The sequence below is a fragment of the Drosophila mojavensis genome, unplaced genomic scaffold, assembly GCF_018153725.1.
Source record: "Drosophila mojavensis isolate 15081-1352.22 unplaced genomic scaffold, ASM1815372v1 contig_74, whole genome shotgun sequence".
NCBI classification, from domain to species: domain Eukaryota; kingdom Metazoa; phylum Arthropoda; class Insecta; order Diptera; family Drosophilidae; genus Drosophila; species Drosophila mojavensis.
Genome location: NW_025318899.1, coordinates 24,359,181 through 24,383,648, shown reverse-complemented (window position 1 = coordinate 24,383,648; position 24,468 = coordinate 24,359,181). Strand labels below are relative to the sequence as shown.

General features: G+C 38.5%; 1 protein-coding gene across 15 annotated transcripts in view; it reads left to right on the top strand.

The window, feature by feature from the left end:
* Positions 1 to 24,468, top strand: part of LOC6583508 (potassium voltage-gated channel protein Shab) — a 64,876-nt gene that overhangs the window by 12,849 nt on the left and 27,559 nt on the right. The gene's annotated exons all lie outside the window — the stretch shown is intronic.

Genomic DNA, 24,468 nt, shown 5'->3' with positions numbered 1-24,468 from the left:
AGCTGCACAAAGCTGACGCTAAATTGTGGAGCTTGTGCCGTCATGAGAAGGAAGTGTGGCAGGCGAGGGGCGAGGGGCGAGGTGCGAGAGGCGACTATTTATATGAGTATCTGCATCTGACAGAAACAGCCCGAGATACTTCAAATTAAGAAACACTCCACACACTCAGCCCCAACGAGATCTAACAGCAGCACTTTCCGCATGTAAATAACAAACGCACTCAGATCCCAAAATGGAAAACTGAAATTTCTTGCCGCGCAATTTGTGTTTGTAAACAAAATAATTGTTGAAGGTTTTTCTTAAATGAAACACGGTATATGTAGGTGCAACGTAATAAGTTTATTTAACACAACAAAAATATTCAGTAACAAGTACACTTCTTCACGTACCGCGACGATTTGAATTTAACTAACCGAGCCGACACACTGATATTGATCTTACACATTGAACTTACTGAATGAACTTTGGCTCGACTTACAGCTCGCTTATATACCTACTTCTACTGCATATCGAATGTTCTGGATGTCTCCTTATGCTTCTATGTTTGCGTCTATTTCATAATCCAGAACATTCGGTTTCTTATTCTAGAGACAAATGTGCGATCAGCCGACGACTGTGTTTACCGTTAGCTCAAATGCTCACTTGATGATGAGTTTTTCGAGATCAATCCTCAACACCCTCCCTAAAACTCAACATCTCTATAACAAATTTGTCCCTTATTCTTCATTCCCAATTTCTCTCTTAGATACAAAAATCTGGGCTTTGGCAAAGCTTTAGTAAAAATGTCAGCGATCTGCTCTTCACTCTTTACATACCTTACATCTATCTCATCTTTCTCAAATAAATCGCGTACAAAATGATATTTAACATCTATATGTTTGCTTCGTTGATGAAATTCAGGATTTTTGATTAGCTTAATCGCACTTATATTATCTATAAACAAGATGTAGTTACTTAAATTAATGTTACAATCAAAAACAATTTCTTTAGCCATATCATTTCCTTACTTGCTAGAGCTGCACTTACATATTCGGCTTCTGTTGTTGATAAAGCTACACATTGTTGTTTTTTACTTTGCCACGTTATTGCAGCATTCGCATATTTACACAAAATTCCAGATGTAGATTTCCGAGTTTTCTTATCACCTGCATAATCAGCATCACTATATGTCTCAAATATATTATTAATTTTACTGTATAAAATTCCCAAATCCATCGTTCCTTTCAAATAACGAAATATTCTCTTAACTAACGTCCAGTGATGCTGCTTCGGGTTTTCTAGCTCTCGGGAAACTACATTAACAGAAAAACTTATATCTGGCCTTGAAACAACTTGTAAAAACATTAAATTTCCTATTGCTTCGCGGTAAGGTGCATTACAATTATTTTGTTCAGATACATTTTCATCAGACTTTAACGCTTCATTATAATTTAAAGGCAAGCTTTGTGTAATAAATGTAACAGGGCAACCATAAAAATCTGGCATACGAATCTGTGATCTATCTCGCAATCGCCGACCCATTTCACTATTATTATGTTCAGTTGATTCATCTTCAATTTTATTATTTTCGTATTCACTTTCATTAGTCTCACTTTCAGAATTGTCAACTAAAATTTCAGGCCTTTTAAACTGAGCTGTAAAGTTTTCTGGCTTAAAACATACATCTCTACTTATAATTACATCTCTCATATTTGGAACATATACACGATATCCTTTGCAATTTTCAACGTATCCTACTATAAATCCTTTAATAGACTTTTTATCTAATTTTCTCCTTTTTTCTTTTGGTACATGTACAAAACATTCAGTCCCGAAAATTTTAAGATTTCCGATATCTGGCTCTTTCTTGAACCACAACTCATATGGAGTTTTATTCCCATGTTTTGTTGGACCTGTGCGGTTAATTACATAAACTGCAGTGTTTACTGCTTCTGCCCATAGAAATAATGGTAACTCAGAATTAGAATGCAACATTGATCGTGCAGCTTCAATAATAGTTCTATTCTCACGTTCCGCAACTCCATTCTGTTCAGGTGTATAAGGAGCATTAACAATATGTTTTATTCCCTTCTTATTAAAGAACAATTTAACTTCTTTATTAATATATTCTCTACCCCCATCGCTGTGAATTTCTTTAATGTTTTCATGAAATTGATTCTGAATTGCCTGAATAAAAATTTGGAGTTTTTCAAATACTTCTGACTTATGACGTATAAAATAAACTTCCCGATAACTTGAATAATCATCTTTAAAGCTAACAAAATACAACTTTTTACCAATAGACTCTACCTCTATCGGACCGCAAACATCAGTATGAATTATCTCTCGTGTCTTTGTTGCACGGTCAATATTTTTGTGAAATGTTAGCCGATGCTGCTTCCCATAAGCACATCCTTCACAAAAGAAATCATTTTCTAGAAAAACAATATTCTTATTTTTCAAATAATCGCGAACATGTCGAACGTTTTGATGACAAAACCTCTCGTGCCATACTTGTAAAGAATCACTTTCTTTCGATTCTATTTTTCTTGTTAAATTACACAATTTTGGCATCAAAACATTCGCATCTAATTTTAATAAGTTTCCGAACCTAGAACCCGTTGCAATTATTTTATTATCACGTCTCAACAAACACTGTGTTCCTTTATTTTTAATAAGACAATCAACACCCCTTTTTGCAGCTGACATAATAGAAAATAAATTGTAAACTATTTCCGGAACATACAAAACATTAAACATTGTCGTCGCCCTTTTATTATTATTGACATAAGTTTCAATATCAATATTACCTTTTCCGTGCGCCGTGATATATTTACCGTTACCTACGCCTATCCTCAGGGGCTCCAAAAATTCTTCATAAGTAGAATACCAATCTCGACGCCTTGACATGTGATCAGAAGCTCCTGAGTCGATCACCCACACGTCATCTTCTCTGCCGTCCCTGCTCGCAATCAATCCTTTCCTCGATGATTCACCCGATTCTCCTTGATTATTTTCCGCTTGACTTCCTGCATTTCTCCTTTGGTGACATGTGTTGCTCTTGTGGCCTTTCTTCTTGCATATATAACACCTGTAGCAGTCCTTCTTCAGATGTCCCATCACGCCGCAGTTATAGCACTTCATAATTTTCTTCTTATTTTCATGTTCTCTTTTATTTTTTCCGTTGCCGGCGACTAACGCTGTTGACTCTTCAGGTACCACTTCTTGTTCTTTTGACCGCATTTCTTCTGTCATTAAACGAGTCGTCAAATTGTTCAATGTTCTTTTGCTGTCTTCGACCGAATCCCACGCACTATGAAAATAGTTAAACTTTTGAGGCAAAGATGACAGGATTCGCGACATTAACATTGTTTCAGGCACAGCACTTCCAAGATTTTTCATCTTGCTCCACAAAACTTCTAACTTTGAAATATTGTAGTCCACACTCTCACTTTCAATCCATTTGAAATCAAAAAACTGTTTCTGAATAGCCGATAAATTTTCTTCTGATTTCATATCATACACTGAGTTCAATTTTATCCACATTTCTCTTGCTGTTTTGCAGCTTACAATCAATTCCATCGGTCTTCTCTCGATAGAATGAATAATTATTTTCCTTGCAGTCTTATCAGCTTTCAAGAACCTTTTCGAGTCTCTCTCGTATGTTGCAGACTCCTGTGTCGGACACGTCAAACTACCTTCACAAACGGCAAGAACATCGTCGTCTTCTTCCAATAGCGTACGAATCATAAAACACCACAAATGCCAATTGTCTTTGTCGCGTAATCGTTCAATTCTCATATTTAATGGCTCCATTTTCATTGTCTTTATTTAGTTACAAATTTGCCACTAATTCACTTTTGTACTTGCACTCGATTTCACACTACATTACACGTTTAGCACTGTCTGGGCCCATAACCTGTTGAAGGTTTTTCTTAAATGAAACACGGTATATGTAGGTGCAACGTAATAAGTTTATTTAACACAACAAAAATATTCAGTAACAAGTACACTTCTTCACGTACCGCGACGATTTGAACTTAACCAACCGAGCCGACACACTGATATTGATCTTACACATTGAACTTACTGAATGAACTTTGGCTCGACTTACAGCTCGCTTATATACCTACTTCTACTGCATATCGAATGTTCTGGATGTCTCCTTATGCTTCTATGTTTGCGTCTATTTCATAATCCAGAACATTCGGTTTCTTATTCTAGAGACAAATGTGCGATCAGCCGACGACTGTGTTTACCGTTAGCTCAAATGCTCACTTGATGATGAGTTTTTCGAGATCAATCCTCAACAATAATAAAACACTGCATTACTGAGTTCGCTTCTCTCTTTAGAAAATTCTTCTGTTTCAAGCAAATAAAAGCAATTTCTAATCGAACAACTCTCAGGAATTCGACATTAAGTGCATCCACTTGTCAAAGCAGGTGCACGGAATGCGAGTTATATTTATAGGGTAATTGAAGTTTTTAAATGTTGGATATTCAGATCTGATTCTGAAAGCATATAAGCATATTATATATACTTTATATAATACATATATAAATATATGGAAGATCCAGTAAAAGACTCCGACTCAATATACCAACGATATTCGATTTGCTTAATTTAAATCTTTATCTGAATTTACTTATTTTGTTGATTACAAAAGTTGGGCGGAAAGTCTAACTAATTAAGTAATTTGATTATGCCATTTAAACGGTTAATAGCATTTTTGTAGGACTCAACCATTGGGTTATTAAAAGAGCAATATCAAAGCATGCGTAAAAGACACATATATCGGTAGACGTATTAAAGAATTTCTGAAAAGTATTTATGATCGACCATAAAATACTTGCATTAAAAAACAATTAAGAAAGCTTTTCACTCCCTCGTCTATAACAAATAAATGGAATTTTCAGCCGACGCACAGACAGGAAATGGATGCTCAGATATATTTTGTATCCAATAACAAACGCATTGAGCTGCCGAAGCTGTATCAACAAAAGCCGCTATGCAGGTGCATACGGCGGAGCCAGTTGGCTAAGTCCTAGCAGCTGTGCCAGCAATTTATGCAATTAATTTATTTTAGGCATTTATTAAATAAATATATAGACATGCAGCGTTCTCTGCATTCAAAACAAACAATATATTATTAGCGGGCGAGTGGAATATGCCTATATACATATCTATTTGTATATATATAAGTATATGTATATGCTGGCAGGTCTGATCTGGTCTGGTCTGCTGCTGGGACTGTGCTAGGTACTCGAACGAATCCATTTATTCGTTTATCAGGTGGTTTTCCCAAACGCCTTAAAATAGAATTTGTTTTCAATGAGAGCTAAAGAGCGGTATAAAGAGAGCGACAGAGAGGGTGAGTATGAGAGAGAGCGAGATGACGTGCAAGGCTGCGAGTGCTAGGCGGGTATGTGGGCCAACTGAAATAGCCGGCAACTGCGGCTGCACTGCAGCATGGATCCACTCCTATCTCTCTCTCTCTCTCTCCACATATCTCTCTCTACCTCTCCCCCACACTCTCACGATGCGATTGTGTGCGCTTTGCGTGTGAATTTTATTTTAAATTTAGCAAAATTCAAGAAGCGCTGCACACAAAAATAACCTCTTACTCATGTGGGTTGTGTGCGTTGCCTTCGTTTCTGTTTTTAATTATTTTACAACAATCATCTATTAATACGCTCAAGATTTATAATTCCTCGCGCGATATGCTTAGCATATTTGTGGCGCTACTCGCACGGCGACCTGTGCGCCTCATGTGTCAACGCGGCGAATGCGTAATATGCGTCTTGTTTGTTTATCTGGCTACTCTTGGGCCATTCCATGATTGTTATTGTTTTCGCTGTGTGGCAGACGCCAATAACACTTGAGTATAAACAACCATGGCTTTCGCATAGAATTTGTTTACAAACATGAGCTCTCTCTCATTGCGAGTGTATGTGTGTGTGTGTGTGTACGCCATTGTTACTTTCCATAGCGCAATGAAAGTTGTTTATGGCCAACATATGTTCAGGTCGATTGAAAATTTGCGAGCAAACAATATTCGCATTTCACTAGCCCGTTGCACCGATGCCCACGTATATTTTGAGATAAAAATTTCATTTCGCCGTTTGCCAAGTGGCAAGAGCTCATTTTCACGTTTTCACAATATCCCAGCAACAATAAATGGCAGCCAACAGCATCTAAGTGCACGAAGCCCACTCTCGGTGCTTGGTGGTTGCATTTGCCCCGGCAATGCCGTCATCAATTCAAAAACTGCGCCTTCCGCCTGCCCGCCAAAGGAAGCCACAGCAACAGCAACAGCAGCAGCAGCAGTAGCAGCAGCAGCAGCAGTGGCATCAGCAACTGATAAGGCCCAAGCCGTGGTCGGACATGCCCCAACGAGGAAAGTTTTGTGCCATTAACATTGTGGCTGCTACGGCAGCATTTACCGCAGTTCCCATGGATGCCAACCAACCGCCGCAGAAGGTCATTATGTTTATTAGTTGCACTTATTTTAAGACTGCGCCAGCACCAGCGCCTCCTTTTGCTCCTCCTCCTCCTCCTCCTCCTACACAGCCATCGGCATCGCCTACGCCCACATCCCCATGGCAATTTGCACTTGCTGCACGAATGCGAATTTATTTCCGTTTTGATTGTGTCATGTTGGTAATTTTAGCGCACGCTGCGTATACGCAACGCCCGCACTAGTTCAAACGCAGTGTCTGCAGGCGCGCTGCATTTCGCGCTGGCTGCCTTAAGAGCAACCCAAATGCAGCTCATAAATTAGTTTTATGAGGCTTTATTAGTAATGTTGCGGCTGGCCATTGTTGTTGCTTAGGTCGGCTGGCGCTCGAGCTAGTTTTCTGGGTCGTAAATTATGTCAGTGCAAGTGCAGCTCAAGAGCGAAGAAGCTTACGGGTCTCTTTCCAGCTGACACCTGCCTGTGGTTTTAGGCATTGTTGTGGCTTTATTGATTTCTGATTTACAACCGCAAAGTGTTACATAAATGTGACGCCTCTCTCAGCGAATGTGGCACAGCAATGTGCAGTCGAAATTCAAATGAAATAATTAATTAAAATATATTTATATAATAAATATAGTTATATCAATTGAAAATACGTAAATATTCATGTATAAATAAATTATATAAATAAATGAGAAAGCTTAGTAATAAATGAGACCTCAAATGAGATGCTACTAGAATCGAACAACTTGATGAGATGAAAATATAATGATATATTTTATGTTATTTATTTTTTAAATTGGAAATATTAATAGATATAGCATTGAATTGGGGTTAAATTTTAATCATATTCAGGTTATATTAAACAGCTCAGAAAAAAATAAAACAAATAAGTAAATTACAAAATTTAATTAAAAAGTCAACTTAATAGAGCCGCTCCGTTTTCCTTAAAAAATAAATTACAAGATAATAATTTTAAACTTAAATATTCCGGTTATGTATAACTGCTACTGGGCTGGTAATTTGAGTAAAAAGTAAGTTTTAAAAATTATCAAATATAAATAGTGAGTGCAGCTTTAAAGTTGCATCTGTTCAGGTAGTGTAAATAAAGAAAGTTTTCTGCACATCACATGCAAAATATTCATGCTGTAACTCGCCCTTCCGCTGACAGCTTAAAGCCCATGTTAACTAAAAGGGCTTAATTATGTATTGCACATTGTTCCGAGCACGTTAACAAACTGTGCACACAGCGCAGCTATCGAGCGTTTCATGCCTTTGCATAAATTTGCGGATTGAGGTTGTGTGTCATAGCCCCTTGGCTCCGCCCACCCCTTGCTCGGCCCCACTCTGTGGATCGCACTCGGGCCTCTTGCATGCCCATGGATAAAGGCCGAAGGCAAATGGCGAACGACCGCAAACACACAAACATAAACAAATGTGTGTAAAGCAAAAAGGCAGCAGGCGGGTGTAACTGACTGCCCGATGCTCTACACTTAACAGTTGCAAGGCTAGGAAATGTACGCATTATGGCTGTGGATAGAATACGCACCCATCTATGAACTCACTCAACTTTAAGTTAAGCTTTTCATGCTTCAGGTCATCGCAATATACCCCTGATGGAGCTCTGTAATGAGTATTTAAATAAAACAATACCAAAAAGCAAAGTTCGATGCATGCAGCGAGGCCGAAGAGACGCTGAGGACGAGGCTGGGAATGTGGATAGGCCTGGGATCCGTTACAGGCCAATAAAAAGTGGCTGTAAAAATGGCATTTATGGCTTCAACTACACTAATTTATTGCCCGTTTGCCGGGTAATGCGCAATTAAAACTGCCAAGTGTATTCAATTAATTTCAAAAGTCATGACAATGCATATGCAAAGGCTGTATGCGATTGGCCCTGTGAGTAAAATTTAAAATGTCGTCAACTCTCTCAAGACTGCAACGAAAAACCATAATTGAATTTAATTCTTGCGATTTACAGATTTAATTAAAGTCATTTGCGCTTGACGCTTTCTGTGCTCGTAATCCTTTTAAATCTCAGCTGTGGCAGTAAACAATAACTCAGATTATTCACTGCCAGAACAATTATTATTCGTGAGCCAACTATAAGCATTGAATAATAATGGAATAAACATTACCCTTGTATTTGGTCTGAACTTACTAATTATGATATTGGACTTCAGATTCAATTGAATTGAAAACTATAATAATAATAATAATTTTTGTTATACATACGGAAGATATAATTAGAATGACAAATATGATGCAAAGCATTGCCTTTTATATGATTCTTGAGCAATTTTGTGCTCTGTCATTGCTTGGCTAATGAATTAATTAGAGAAAGTTGAATTTGAATATTAAGTAGAAAATTGGAAATCAGGGTATAATCGTTTATTTTAATGTATGTAACTGCAAGAAGGAGGCGTGGCACACAGCATGTATATACCTAATCAGAGCGAGCTGAGTTGTTTTTAAAAATCAATAACTACCCTGATTTTTGTAATCTCGATTAAAACTTCTATCCCATATCCTAAAGCTATATCTTTCAAGCTAGAGTCTCCAAATGTATTTTCATTTTATAGAGTTTCATTTTTTTTTTTTTTTTTATATCCTCAACTGGAGCTTTCTTATTTGTTTATATACAATTTATATAATTTTATATTTAGATTTATTCGAACAACTTTTTTGGTATCAAATAAATAGTAATAAAAGAATATCAAATAAAAAGCAAATTGTTTTAAATTAATTAGTTGCTTTAAAGAGTTACTAATGGGGACATTAGCAAACAAAGAACTTTGGATAAATCGCAGCTGTATTAAATTTGATAAAACATAAAAATAAAAATAAAAACAAATTTAGATACGCTACGAACATTATATATTTTCTTTTAAGTTGTATGTTTTCGTATCAGCTGCTGGCCTGTGATAAAGGCCGACAGCAGCGCTTGGCCATAAACAATTGTTGATGCTCGTTGAAAGCCAATTAAATTCATGCGCTGAAATGCACGCGCACTTCAAAAAGATCCGGCGAGGGCGGCGGGGGTGTATGCTTGGGCGTGGGTGTGGCAAGACAGAAAAAGACACGCACACACACAGAGAGAGAGAGAAACACATATAAGAAATGTCAGCTGGTCCATAAAGCATTTCTGCCTACACGGACGCGGCCGTTAATGTACCAAGCCGAGCCAAAAAAAAAAAAAAGCAAGAGAAATGTAAAAATAAAACAGAATTTGGTTCATTACTGAAAGGCCACCTTGACGTTGTTGCTTGAACTCATGCCAGAGAACTATTGAAGGGTGTTGCGAAGGTCTGCAAATAACAGCCAGCGACACATTTCAGCTGTGGCCAGCACCTTTACCTTTTGATTACATCTCTGCGTACGAAAGCCACTTCTCGGCTCTCTCATTAGGGAGAAGTGCGCACTTTTCCATGTTGTTGCTGTTGCTGTTGCTGCTTTTATTGTTTATTTTGAATCGCCAACATAAGTATAAACAATTTGTGCTGGCATCGAATTATACGAGTATGCAATTAGTTTATGTAGCCATCATTTGGGCTCGAACGACCTTGAAATGGCTTCTCCCCCACCCCAGGGTGCGTGAGTGAAATCGTAAATGTAATTGGACAAATGGATAAATGAACAAATGGTCAAATGGAAGTCGTACTTTGAGTGTCTCTTGTGCGTCGTTGTCTAGGAAAGTATTTTGTTGTTAGTCATAAACTGACCCATATAGAGCAATCGATATTAACAGTGAGTGTGTTTTTTCTTTTTTCCCCTGTCGCCTTCCCATTTTTATCTATGCCTCAAAACTATACAGTTTTCCACGAACACAACACGTAAAGCGATTTCAGCTCTGTGCACATTTACTACAATGTGGCATTCGAATACATAATAATTTCACAAAACTTTTGCTTTTTCACACGTAGCCAGCACAACAAATCCCAAATCTGTATATATAGTTTGTATACTCGCATATAGAGTTTATATCGTAACATTCTTGCTTTTCAGCTTTGATTGATTAGCAACAACAACAAAAATAAAAGAAAAACTGACGAGAGTGCGAATTGATTGATCTATGATTCATTTCATTCACTGCTCAATTATTAGGGATTATAAAATCGAATATAATAAATCGAAATAGACTCTTTCAGTGCGACCAAGTTTATTAAGTCTCTCCTAGCTGCTAGTTCAGCATTGCCAAACAATTGCCAGATCAAGAATTTATTTATTGCAGGGTACATTATTTACAGGGTATCTTGCAGTGTACATATATATTCTCAAATGCATTCTTCACATTAGTTTAAAAGATTTCTAAAAGATTTCGGCAAATTTTCATTAAATTTTCACTGGCATGTGACTACATATGTCTTCCGTGAGCTCTCCCCTGCCTCACCGCCCTTAGCTGAAAGACGCAGCCGCGTTAATTTGAAGGCACTTCAAAACTAGCAACAAAATCTATTGTCATCACACCGAAGCTCCAATACACTTGCTAGCAAATGTGTATCAGAGATAATAAGTTAAATGAAAATATGTATGCTTATATTGAATAGTTGTACGATTTAGTTTAGCTTGCGTCGCTTAAGATATTGTTTAGCTATGGGAAAGGGTATATAGCCTATATCAACTTTGTCTTTAAGGTCTGAATCGTGATACACTTTGTAAGGGTATACGAATGTTCTTGGGATTTGAAAAAAAACGAAGGGGACATAAATGTTTGCGCATTTATGTTGTCAGTGGACTTGTCAGAAAAAAAATCAAGAAAAAGAAATAAGACAAACAGCAGTTGGTAATGAACAAATTAAGAAAATTTTGGTCTTCACTTTGGCAATTGGCCCAGTAAATTTTGTTGTCGATGTTATTGTTGTTGTTACATGTCACAGGAACTGGAAAACGAACAGAGTGTGAAAAGCATGGGCAGAGACATGTAGACACGTGTAAGCTGGGAAAATTAGGTGTGTCATGAGCAGCAGCAGTTCACAATAGTCGCAAACTAAATATGCCAATATTTAAATATACACATAAACTATTCCATGCATATTATATTACGGAATACATCATTGATTTTTATTTGAAACTCATGTGCAAATAATACGACTACCAAGAAATGTTCGTATTTCATTTTCTTACACAATCTACGAATGATTTCGTCATTCTCACTGGCGTCATTGGTTGAGCCTAGCCCGAAAATCAATTAAAAGCAATTTTAATAGAAACCAAAGTGTTAAATCAACAAAAAGCGCAAACCGACAACAAATTAAAGTAATAAAAAAAAATAGAAGAGAAATCATTACAAAGAAATTTCCCATTTGACTGGGGTCAGCATTAATATTGTTATTGTTATTGTTGATGTTGTTGTTGTTATTGGCGTTTGCTCCCCAAGCTGTTCGGCTTGTTGCCAAAAATAGCAATAGATATTAGATTTTTTGGCTGAGGCGGAACACGGTGCGCCGAGACGAATGAGGAAATGGGAACGGGAATGGGAATGGGAATGAGAGTTCGAATTCGTATTCAATAAAATCCATTGAGTTGTATCATTCACAATGCTTCAGCCGTTGTTGTAGCTGTAGATATTATTATTGCTGTTGGCCAAATTAATAACAGATAACAAAGGCGAAGTAAAATCTGGGCCGAAGCTGAAATAATAGAATGGAAGCCACAAAGACAAGGCAAGCTGACGTCCTCAGAATCAAAGCAGCAATTAACAAAACATGCGAATTTAAAAACAAAGCGAATCATAAAAACCATAATAACAATTGAGCTGGATGACAATACTGGCAATGAGATCTGTTTGCGTAATTAATCCAGCCAACAGGCTATTCATGGCTGAAAGGCTGTGACCGTGTTTGCTAGCCCAACGAAAAGCAATCAGCTCTTGGTCATAACAATGAAAGATTGCAGTGCACGCCGCATGCCGCATGCTACATGGTACATGGCACGACCTTCGGCCAGCTTTAATTTGAAGTTATGTGCGTGCTGATGTAACCAGAAACTGGACAGAACCCAGGCACCAAAATGCGCCCAACCGAACTTCAATGCACACCTGCAGGGTATGGGTGAAGCCAAACGAAACCAGGGCTAGGCTGGGCTCAGCGACTGACTGACTGACAGGCTGGTACAAGGGCATCAAATAGAGACAATGAGTGGAAGCCTCTCGCACTGCGCACCGTAAATCTGTGGTGGAAGGCGCAACATAGTCCAAATCCTTGTAATGGCTCGCTGCACAGCAGAAACTGCGGCAATAGAGATGAGAAATCGTATAAAACCCGTTTGTATGTTACTCACAAAATAAAGTGTATACATATAGTAAAATATATACAGTAATTGTCCGTATTTGATGGACCCATCTGGCACCTCTATATCCTTTCACAACGACTTCTACTCGTATTCATAGAGTATTCCTGGCAAGAAACTCCTGGCAAGATGTTTGCTCTATACGATGGTACGATATTTCACGACACGCTGCCATAGCTGATGCGTACGCAGGGCACTCAGTCTCATGCTGTGCAGAGGAGGAAGCTGGCTTCGGTGTTTCAGCAGCATCGGCTGGTGGTGGCCTCAGCAGTGCACCACCTTCACAACACCACAATACGAGCTTGGTGCAGGCGTACCGCTGTGCGGCAGTGGAACGAACCGTGCAACATGCCACACAAACAAAACGTACAAATTGACAACAAACACAAGAAGCAACAACACCAACAGCAACGGCAACGACAACAACTGCACAGAAACAGGCGCGCTGTATTCTGTATCATATTTTCATTCAGTATCCAGCAAGAAAAAGGAAAAAAAAGCTTCCCTTGCGCACGAAGCGGCTGCGATGTTCGTTAAACTGGCAAAGTAGGTCGTCCGTTGTCGTACAACTTCTAACAACCTCATTACGAGGTGTACGTATCGCAAGTGATGACGTCATTGGTTGAGCTTTGCGCTTTGCCTGCTCGTTCGTGCCACCAGAGCTGCGCAGCGCCAGCGTCCTCCTCTTGACTGATGTGGCCCCACGCACACTTCCGGCTTTGAGGCTGGCAGTCTGGTCGGCAGCGAGTTGGTCCTTCAAATGCCAAGTAGCTGACCTCAAAATGCCAAAAAAGATTTGGCATTTATCAATTGCTTATCAGAGCCATCAGATCGACAGGTTTTCGCACAAATCAACTACAGGCACCAAAAAGGTGCTCGTCCTGGAAGCCCCTGCGCACGCTGAGAGCGAGAGAGCCAACGACACAGAGCGAGAGAGAGTGGAAGCGCACGAGAGAAAGAGAGCGCGGATTACTCTCAGCCACTCGGCGTCGGCGTCGGCGTCGTTTTCAGTGTCAATGTGTTTACTGGAAAAACTCGACCGAACGAAGTTAGAACAACAACAAAAGCAACAAAAACTACGAAGGAAATTGCATTAGGCAATAGAATTGAGAGAGCTTTCTGGAGTAGCGAAAGGGAGCTGCTTGCTGGAGCGTAGGACAGCAGGCAGCAGGCAGGAGACAGGAGGCGGCGTATGCGTACCGCACTACGAATTATTATTATTATTCACTTTTATAGCTGCTCATATCTGTGCGTTGAATTCATTTAGTTTTGTTGGCAAGCCAAACGTATCTACTTTCGAAATTCCATAGACAGTCACATTGCTTGATTATGAGTATCTATTTTTATAAATGACTGGGTGTGTATGTGTGTATGTGTGTGTGGAGTGGTATACAACAAAATAGCTGAAGGACTCTAGTAGCCAATGGCTTACTCTATAAGCTTCCTAATCTCTGAATAGAAATAAAACCAAATCTGCTCTAATCGCTTACAATTTTATGAAACGGATTTAATTTTCATTCGAGTCTAACTAAACTGGAAACTGCTGTTTAGTCGTCATTCATTTACGTGCCTTAGCTATTTGCAAATCACTCTCATTTCATTTACATGCAAATTAGCATTACACCCACGCAGCTCACATTATAATATTCAATAGAGTATTCCTCTTTAATTATTCGAATAATTTTTGTGTTTATTTCGTATTCGAAACAATAGCAAGCTGTTTATTGTATATTTGGTAATAATATGTGGAATAGCGCATTTAGATATTTATCGACGAATTTCCAGCTTGTTTACATTATACGAAATATAAACAAAATATGACATAATAAATTATTATATTTAAAAATTCGTTTTGCCTACTCATTTAAAGCAAACAACTGTATTAGCTCATTTGCTTTCCATTCGATTCAGCTGGCTAAGGATCTGCGCCAAGGTCCTTGGTGCGCTGAAAAACCAACCCCATACAAATGACGAAGGTATCCTCATGGCAGTTAGTCAACCGTTTTTGGGCTCTTGTCCCTCTTCATTATTGTTATGAATTTCAATTTGTTGTCTCAAGGCCGCTGCAGGAAATTAAAGCCCCTTAATATGCGCAACACTTTTTACGCCTCCGCCTCCGCCTGCCTCCTGCCACCTGCCTCCAGCCTCCTGCCGCATACAGCTACATCCGCATGTGTGTGTGCGTGAGTATGCGTGTGTGAGTGTATGGATTTTGTGTACACTTTCCTGTGCCGTAGACGCTGCGTATACGTGATACGTATTTTAAACAAAATGGGATTTTAGTTTGATTTGGTTTTCAATTTCCTACTGCCTTATGGCACGCAATAAGCTTCAAACACATTTATTTTATTCAAAATGTGTGTAAAAGTATTCAACATGGAAGTGCCCGACTCGCAGATACCTTAAGCAATGAAAGCTGAACTTTTTATATCATATCTATCCGTATTTTGAGATACTGACTTGAGTTTAAGAAAGTTAATGATAATAATAATTTTAATAAAAATAAAAATAATTAATAATAATATATATTATAGTGATAATAATCATAATATTATTATTATTAATATACATTTAATAACAATAATAATTTTAAAAATAATTATATTATATTCATTAATAATAATTAATAATAAATATAATAATGACGATAATCATAATATTATTATTATTAATATAAATAATATTCTAGTTAAATGAAAAATTCAAATCTACAGCATGAAATCATTTTGATTTCCGGTGTCCTTCAATATATTTGAGTAGAATAAAGACAAAGACTGGCTCCATTCAATTTTGCCGAGCTCTGGGGACACACGCACAAGGAAATCGCTCGACCATTGCCGAATCAGGGTGCCAAGCCATATCCCGCATCCCAGCCCAGGGTAGGCAATCTTTTGCAATTGTTTCAAGTAGTTTTATTGCTGGCCAAGTGCCAAAAGGCCAAAAGTAGGCAAAACCCGCATCCCCGCCTGATTCGGATACACATAGGGCGACCGCAGCGAATAATTCAGCTCGAAAGTAAAACAAAAACACCAAACAGACTGAATGGACAGGCGTAGAAATAGATAGACATAGGCGTAGAGAGTGAGAGAGTTTTCGCTGTTGTCGGGATGACGTCACAGCTGGAAGATCACAACGAAGACGTCTTCGTTGGATGGGCAGATTATTTGTATCTGTTGGGTAAACAAATTGGCTGCGTGCGCTCATCGATTTTTATGAGTTCAAAGATTTACTTCGTGCCGCATTCCTGCACACTGCCAGCAACAAATTCCGGCGAATATTTTTGCAAATATATACTCAAACGTATCCGTATTCGTATTCATATTCGCATTCGCATGCCAGATATCGGAGAAAATTAATGGCGTAATTTGTTGGTCGCACAGCAGCAAAAAGGCAAAACAGTGCAAAAAATATAGAATACGAAATAGGTGAAAACAGATTGGAATGCTAAGAGAATACGAATACGAATCTGAATCTGATTGCGATTCTACAATTCCCATAGAAACTGCAAAATACTCTTGCTTCGACTTATATGCACAGCAATGAAACGGATAAATATGAATGGAACTTCAGACATATGTTGTTGAGCTTGGGTGATATGCGGTATATGGCTAAGCTATGGAGCTTTAGATATATGCATTCACTAAGCCGATTTGCTTGTCGGCTGCTGTGAGTTATAAGATTTCCATTATGTGAGATCCTTGAGATCTCAAGAAGCTTTTACATCAGATATAGTCGCCAACATAACATAAACTAAATCCTCATATTTCTGCATGCGCTGGGATCATTCAGCTGTGATTATAGGGTATGCCAGCAGAGTATAAAAGCCAATGGCGTATTTATTCAAATGCTTAAAGTGCGCTTGACGCAGCTAATTGCCAATAATGTTTTCGGTTCAATTATAATATTTCCGATTAAACGAGATGCTGTTGCAAAAATATGGTTTATTTACATGAATTTTTGCAAGCCATATGCGCCTGCTAAGCACGTGGCAACCAACAACAACAAAAACTGGAGCAATAATAACTAGCTTAACTTCGCGACTTTAATTGAGAGCAGGCACGCGAATAATCTAAACGGCCTTTGGCCTTTGGCTTTTGGCTTTTGGCTTTTGGTTGGTAGCAAAGCAAAATATTTGTTGGGAACTATTTTTAGTTCGCCAATTAATCGTTGAGCTGTTTTTATTTATTTAATATACATATATATATGTATATATTTATAATATTTTTTTGTGATAGATGGGGGAGGGAGAACCAGCGGATGTTAGGAATTTTAAGTGATTTGCTGCCGCTTGGTCAGGTCATTATTTATTTTGATTTCATATCGAACGGGCCGCAATAGAAACGCAGATAAATAAATAAATCCACATTTTACATTAATAGATGCGGTTGGCCCAAAAATAAATGCCTCGGCTGAGCTTACATATGTTTCCCGCGAGGGGGAGGAGAGACTGCCTCATGCTGATGGCCATTTATCATCATCAGAGGCTGGCAGCTGAAGCATTTTATGCGACATCAAATGTATGAGGTGTTTCACACAGCGCGGACAGGAAGAGCGAGAGTGGGAACGAGATCGATGCAAGGCCATTTGATTAATGTACTTAAGGGACATTTAGCAGTATGTAGCCAGTGGATAAATAAATAAAACAAAAAGCAAATAATTCGGAATAACAAAAGCCAATTCAGCTGCATTATTAATATTGTATTCAACACGATGTATCTTCATGCGATGTGTACCTATTGAGCTGTGTGTGTGTGTGTTTGTGTGTGCTGGGTGTGGCTGTGTATGCGTGTGTAATACTTATTATACCATACACGCATAGCAAACAGGTTGGCACACCACAAAACCCAGACGGATAGACAGACAGGCAGATAGACAGAGACACCGAGACACTGAGACATCGAGGGAGCAATGGCCATAATCGAAAATCAATAAGCCGTATATGAATTATGGCTAACAACTAACGGTTAACGTGAAACAACCAGCAACAACAACATTCAATAACAACTAGTAACGGCCAATGGCCTGCCAAGACACGTCGATTATGAATAGTTCATTAGATTCATTCGTCAACTGCGCCGTTGTTAAGGACAACAAAATGTCGGGTCGCCACGCTACGCGGAACGTAGCCTGAGCCAAGGCGCATTTCATTTCATTTTGACCACAACATGAATTCGCTCCACTGCAGTGCACTGCAAGCAACAAGCGTTAGTACAATTTGTGGCCCAAACGGAACAAGAAAAAAGGGTTAATGACACCATTGCAAATATTTTTGAACAGACCTAAAATATTTCATAAAGAATTTGTGAGAAGTTGAAGGGTATAAACTATTTAGTGCACTGTGCGCTTTCGTGCCTGCTTTTTATACCCTGAACCCATTGAAAATGGGAAATCAGGGTATAATGGTTAAAAGTATGTAACAGGCAGAAGGAGGCGTGGCAGACCCCACAAAGTATATATATTCTTGATCAGGGCGACGAGCTAAGTCGATTTGGCCCTGTCCGTCTGTCTGTCCGTCCGTCCGTATGTATGAACGCGTCGATTTCAAGAGATATAAGAGCTAGAGACTTGAAATTTTTTTTCCTAGGTCCGTGTATATCACGCGCATATCAAGTTTTTCTTTATATATCGATAACTACTCCCGATATTTTATTATCGATCAAAACCTTATCGAAAGCTAGTTATTTAATTATATCTCCTACACCTTTAGAGCTAGAGCTTCCAAATTTTAAATGTAGATTTATATGTATTTTATATAATTTCGGTTTTTGTTGTAATTTACCCCCACCCCTATATCCACCCCCTCACCCTTACCTTTGTAAAAGGCGTATTTCAAGTACTAGAGACTTGTGCTTTGGAATGTACATACATTTTCACCATATAATTACGCCCTGAAATTAAGATTGTACGTATAGAAATTAAATTATTCAACAAATAAATTCTTATAATGTTACCTACACTACAGCGCAGCCCAAGCGTATTTAGCAGAGCGCATTCTAATACGTGTGTGTGTATGTATGTGTGTCGAAAAGAAGTGCAGACTGATTAGAATATCAGATTAGAGGGTTCAGGGTATCTCCTAGTCGAGCAGTCTCGACTAGAGTCTTCTTACTTGTTATATTTGTATTAGTATGATGTAAATGTAAAATATTGAAAATATATATTGAAATAATTTCTTTTTAATTTGCCTAAGGGATAATAAAGTTGATATTTCATTAAAATACAAACAACATATATGAATAGTTAGACTCCGTTCGGAAGAGCACAAAATTTTCTTATTGATTCTACTAACAAAAGCTTAATGTTGAATCATATTTAGTTAATAATTAATAATCAAAAAATGTGTAGTACTGTCATATATGTAAATTAAATAGTTAAAAATATAAAAGCTATTTGCCTTCAGACTACTTACAGACTACTATGATATGTCATTCACAGAGGTATTAGCTTTATTATGTTTAGACCGAAGCACATGCAAGTTTCACATAAATATTTAATTTCAATTAAACTGTTTCAAGCATGCCGCCTGTCTGTCATATTCCCCATATTAACTGTAACCGCAAATTGTTTTTGCCACTTAAATAACTTGGAGATTCTTAAGTCCTATTACAAGTATAGCTATGTCCTATTATATATGTATAGCTATATATACTAGATGAGTAGCTTATTAATGGGGCTTTTAGTCTTGTTCTCGCCTCTGCTATGCATTCAGCTAAGCGTCGTCTATGGCAGCGATTGTTGTCCAGAGGGATGACGCCATGGCGCGGACACGCGGCAGGGGAGTCGTAAAACCGCTAAAGCCGTTGAGTAACTCAATAAAAGACAGAACACGCAGAGGAACCTTGTCAAATATGATACAGTTGTCGAGTGCAACAATTGCGTAGACCAAGAGACCTAGAGACCGAAAGCGTAGCAAGCGAGAGAAAGCTGGCGTTTAGCAGACACCATAAATACGCCCACATTCGCACTCACACACTCACACTCACGGTCCCAGTCACGCCCACACCGACACGAGTCTAGAAAGTGCGCCCATTAGCCAAGGCCAAGTTGGGCCCAAGTTGGTCAAGATGCTTGCATGCCAATGGCCAATAAGTCGGGCTCGCACGCAAAAACCAAAACAAAAGCCAAATTAAAATTGGAGTTGCTTGCTTCAATTTTCTTTTCTTTTCATTTTGTGAAAATGGAAAGTGTGCAAAAACGTTCAAAGTACGTACGAGTGTGTGTGTGCGTGTGTGTGTGTGTGTGTGACTTTCTAAATTTGTTTGAGTTTCGCTCGTGGCCGCTAACTAAATTAGAGCAGCCAAGGGTCAGCGCCAGCTACTGTTAAAATGGCGGCCGCGTCGGCGTCGGCGTCGGCGTCGGCAGCGGATGTGGACTGAGACCGGAAATGGCTCGGTGCTGTAAGGGGCTAGTTGGGCTGGGCGTGTGCTGAAGGCAAACAAGGCACATGACCAACAGCACCGGCTTAAGTGTTGAGGTTAGTGCTGACGCATTTGCAGCCAACACCAAGACAATAGCAGCAACAACAACAGCAGCAGCAACAACAACAACAACACTTTAATATATAAATGCACTTGACTCGAAATATTTGTTTGCCGCACGGGCCAAGCAGCATAACAACAAAATGGCGGCCATAAATTTAGTCAACGTCGACAATAGCGGCCCTTAAAAGTCAGCAATAAATGTTTTCCATTCGCCGAACAAAGCTGACACGCTTTTCCATGCCATTCCAACTGCAGCCCATTTGCATTTGTTGTTGTTGTTATTGTTGCAATTGCTGTAGCTATTGTTGTTGTTGCCGTTGCTGTTGTTGCTATTGTTTTTATTGCAGCAGGCAATCGGGGCCCCATCAGTTATGCGAGCTCTAAGTGGAATTTTGGCACTTGAGCCATTTACAATTTCCCATTCTGTGCACTTGAATTGATGCGTTTTCCCAGCTTATAAATGGAACTGTAAGGAGGCGAGTCCTTCAAATTAGATTAGAGTAGCTCTAATACACGAGAGAGGCTTCCGTGTAAGAAATTTACTCTTTAACTAAATGATATATGATGATATGAAATGCATATCAATTGAGATAAGAGTTTCTGATCAATAGTTTGGAGAATGTATCTCAATCGATATTTTTACTTTTATTTATATGGGACACTTTATTTTTAATCAATTTACTGCATACAAACATTTTTTAAACTCTCTTCCATTTCCTTGGTGTTCTTAGGACTGCACAAGGATCGAATTTTTATCTGATGTCCATAAGCTCGATCATTTTAATATGAGAGCTATCCTCGCATACTGGAACTCAAACATTATTTGAGTTTTGCATTTAGAACCTTAATGTGCCAAAATCATGCGTCTACTCCATCTATATGTATCTCTAAACACGTGTTGTTAAAGACTCTTCTATTTCATCTCTTGGCTAATTACCTCTGTTCGTATGGATGCCAGCATGGGCATGCATGAGTGTGCTTCTCCATTTTCAATTAGTGTCCAAGTCAAAGAAATCATTAATCACAACCTCCGTCCGCTCGCAGCAACTTTCAGCCATGTCATCCAGCATTGGCTAAGCGTTAAATGGCTAGTAGGCTAATTTTTAATAGCTGTCCATGTTGTTGCTCTTGCTTATATATTACGCAGCACAGCTCCATTAGGGATGTATTCAAGAAATGACCCTGACCGTAACCTGAGACACTCTACATACACACACACACATACACACACACACACACAAGTGCACAGCTGAAGGCTCCCTCGGGGCGTTATCAAACTATTTATGGCCAATTAAGTATTCATTTTGTAATTGTGCATACGTGTAGGAAAATTATGTCTAAGATTTATTGGGTACAGTGTGATGGGTCTCTCAGTCTCTCTCTTTCTCTCCGTGTGTGTGTGTGTGATGTCATAAATTCTGACGCCATTCTCTCACATTTTACGACAAGGACCGGGCTGTCAAATGAAATTATATAACGTGCAGCGAACGAGGTCCCGTCTCACATTATTACAGCACGGAATTAATTGCAATTTAACTTTTAGTCTGGTGTCAGACGTCAAGGCAATTCAACAGGTTTCAAGGTGTTGTTGCCCACTTGACGCATTCACACACACACACACACACACACGCAAACGTGTTGCATATGGCAGAACGATGGAGTACTTTACGCTTTGCATGCAACTTATTTTCATTTCGCGCCACAAATAATTGCATAAAGTTGAGTGCAGTGCACGCGACTCGAAGAGCAATCTAAACACAAAAACGCCAACAATGTTGTCAAAAATCGCGCTCGCTTTGCCATTGCCATTTGTAAAAAGCGACCCTCTCTAATAAATAGTAATTTAACCGGACTAAATTCAAGCAATACTAGCGAGCATATAAACATACGTACATATATATAGTCCTTCGTATGTGTACATATGTATACAACAATAATTTCGGCCTTGCACGCCAGATCCAAGTGAAATACTCAGAAATGTGACGGGCGCTTTGGGCATCAGTGAATACAACACTCAGCGCTCAGGACATGCGATTTCTTATATGGAGCAATCAAATACCCTAAAATTTAAAGCGCCGGAATTACACATAATGCAAAGTATAAACGGAAACGGAAATGAGTTGCTGGAATTAAAAAGAGATTTATAGGCATAGGCAGACTTACTTATGCGAAGCACTGATCGAAGTCGAATCCAAGTCCAGGCTAAAACACATATGGACTTTTATATGCTGCTATTGTATATGTCAGTCGGCAACAGATGCATATTTTATAAGATTAATAAATAATTGCAACTCACTTTGCGCGACAATTAAACTGCCTGTGGTAGTAAAATAATCGATTATTGTTTATCATATGATTAATGGAGCCATAATTAATAATGTTCGATAATCTGCGTGTTATCTGAGACCAAGTCATCCCTTAGCTGCTGCGACAATGCAGGGGCTAACAAAAATGTAACCTGAGCCTAGACAACACTCAAACAATCTAAAATCTGACACTAAGCATCTGTGCACTAGTGTGCATGGAAAATGTACTCCAGTACTTCCAGTGGCTGGAAATAGATTCTCGTGTTTGGTATATAAGATTAGCACTTTAAGCAAATAAATAAAAGATTAGTAATTTGAACAATCTTGGATTTGTCAAATGTGGAATTATTTTATTTAGCTATCTATCAATAATTATTATGTGTCGAAGCCTATCAAACTAATTCTCCTTGAATTGTATTTCTTATCTGTAATGCTCTACATCAATGAATATTGAGACGATTTATTGAAGCTGTACGTTTATTTATTGTTTGCAAAAATATATTTAAAGTCAGCAAGAAATAAATAAGAATAAGAGAATCATAAAAGAAATAAATCAAATTATTTTATTTTACCAAAAAATATTTAGGATTCTTGAAAATGACTGTGGAAATGTTTAACGTTTTCATTTTTATATACACACAAATTATATAAATATAAAAAAATTATATAGTCAAGTATTTAGAGTTCATGTACAATGCTTACACATTTCAAAAAACATTAAAAATAGTCAAATTATTATAAGTGTTTCCTCCCCAACTTGATAAACAACAACTGCAGCCCACACATTGTCCAAATATAAATAGCTGTTCCATTAATAAAGAAAAGGCAGTCAAGGCTATTGCGGCATGGCTTTTATCTAGGACTGTATGCAGTTTAATTAACATTTTATGGCCAATAGGTACGCAGCCCTGCGCTTATTACAATGCATTTCCGGTTGGCATAAAAATTCAAATTTGATTGCAATGCGGCAGAAATTGCGATTTAGGCAAAGGCCAAGCACAAATGCAATTTGAAACATTCGCATTTGCCCAGGCCGAAATGGGCAGCGCATATTTTTCAACCATCACGTATTTCCTGCAGTTATATATATTTGTTGTATATGTGTGAATGTGTGCGTGTGTGCGTGGTATGCGCCATGGCGAATGTTGATCCATCAAAGGCGAGTAGCATTCACGACTGTTTGGCGGCAGAATTTGTGCGCAGCCTTCGGCTCTTGCAAATTAACTGTAATAAATGGGCGACCAAATCGGTGTACTAGAACTCAAATGTTTTTGCCTTTATCTATCAAATCGAATTGTTGATAAATTTTAACACAAACACATGTATAAGTTTCCATGTATTAGATTATAGATTGGGCTCAGGCCATTCTCCACTACTTTTCGAATAGCTGAGCTGTGAGCTCTTCTAGCTGCCAGTCCATTGGATCGTATATATCATATATCCCCATACACCCAAAGAGCTACGCAACATTTTCACTGACAATTACAGACCCGTATCATTTCATAGATTGTTGTCATAGCTGTTATCGCATTAAATAAATTCCTAGCTGTCTGTAATTGTGTTACAATGCTAGCCAGCGGAGCTGTAGCCCCAATAAGTATGCTTTATAAAACCCGTTGCCTCATATATACCCTGCACCCATAGAAAATTGGATTCCCAGTCATATTGGCTTTCTGAAATTGTAGGTCAGAGGCAGAAGGAGGCGTGACAGAACTCAAAAGGTATAAATAATCTTCATCTGGGTGAGAAGCTGAGTTAAAATAGCCAACTCCGTCTATTTCTCTATCCGTCCGTCCAGCGATCCCGTATATCAGCTTTTCGAAGAGTAGAGGGTATCTCCTAGTCGGGCAGTCTCAAGTGGAGATACAATAGTTCTTATCACAGCTTATCTTATCAGCTGTCAATAAATATTGTTGAATAAATGCACGGGCGTGGCATTGCTGTGGCTCAGACATA